Source organism: Taudactylus pleione, unplaced genomic scaffold (assembly GCF_031769625.1).
Source record: "Taudactylus pleione unplaced genomic scaffold, aTauple2 ptg000309l, whole genome shotgun sequence".
Classification (NCBI taxonomy): Eukaryota; Metazoa; Chordata; class Amphibia; order Anura; family Myobatrachidae; genus Taudactylus; species Taudactylus pleione.
Window position 1 is genome coordinate 561,313 of NW_028284710.1, and position 1,534 is coordinate 562,846.

The following is a 1,534-nucleotide window of genomic DNA, read 5'->3' on the forward strand; positions in this document are numbered from 1 at the left end:
ACTGCAGTGTTTAGAGATCAGAGCTCAGGGCCTGATTCAGACCCGCTCGTGAGCGCTGAGCGCTCGCAAGCGGGTCGATGGTGCCCTAGTGTGCATGCGCATGACGGAGGGAGCTCCATCGTGCGCATGCGTGAGACCGAATAGCGATGGTGAGTGACAGCATGCCGCCTTTGGTGGGCATGCCAGGGGCGTGGCTGCCCAGACGGAGACATTCCCATGGGAACGCCTACCGTCTGGGGCCGGCCCCACTGACATCACTAGTGATGTCAGTGGGAGTGCTTTTGGCTCTGAAAGAGCCAAAAGCACTCCTGGGCTTGCGGCAGAGAGACCCTACCGCAGGGTCCCGTCGCAAGCCCGATGGTCGCGATGTTCTTGACCATCGCGACCATCTCTTTGGCCGCTCGCAAAAGCTGTGGGTGGTCACCAACAGCTATGCGAGCGGCCGGGAAACTGCTCCAATTTTAGGTAGGAGGGTCCTGATTCAGAGCGAGCGCTCTTGTCAGAGCGTCCGGCTCTGAATCAGGCCCTCAGTCAGCAGAAGCAAGTGAAAACATAGTGATGCAGGTAGCAGAATTAATGTAGTGAGGGGAGAGTTACAGTGCATAGGGGGTGAGACAGGCTCCCAGCACTCAGACCCATCTCAATGTGGGCCTCCTCAGCCATTGACCTCACTGCACATCACTGGGAATAGATTATCATGTAAGTAGTACTACAATACAATGCTTTTACAAATAAGCATAGCTAAAGATAGGTGTATAAGCAGAGATGAAGACAGTGTATCGGTGGGCATGATTTTCTAATTATTATTATTATTATTATTATTAAAAAGGGTCTCACAGCACTCCAGTATAAGGCAAGATTGTTTTTTCTAATTCAAAGACAAATTAAACCATACTTGCTGACATTTTGGCTGCCTCCTCCAGGCGGAAGCAGCCAGGTTGGCATTGTGGTGTGCGGTGCTCGGCGGATGTGGAAGGTCTGGGGATGGCGGGGCTCAGCAAAGGTGGATAGATTTGGGGACATGACAATGCATCCCTGCCCTCTGCTATGTAATGTTGTGATGACATGATTCAATGACAATTGCATCATTGGCCACCTGTGCTGCCCACTTCACTGGGGAGGTGGACAGCTGGGTAGCCCAAAATCTGGAAGACTTGTCCATCATTCCAAGTGGCTGGGAGTTCCACCCGATATTTGGTAGTCCCCCACCTGTTCTGGGAGGGTAAGAAAGTATGTCTTAGCCATACAGTACAGTACATCAAGGTCAAACAGAGCTCAGTTGAAAAGCTGTATCCTATGGTTCCCAAAAAGTGTTTTCAAATGTGCACCTTAAATAAAATGCCTCACTATAAAAAAACATTGCAACACAGTTTATTATTATTATCATTATTATTATTATTATTATTATTATTATTATTATTATTATCAGGGATGTGCGTGGTGCCCCGTGTTTTGGTGTTGGTTCTAATTTATTGCAGAGTTGTAGTTTTGGATTTGCCAAATCCACCCTCACATGCTTTGGTTTTAGATATGG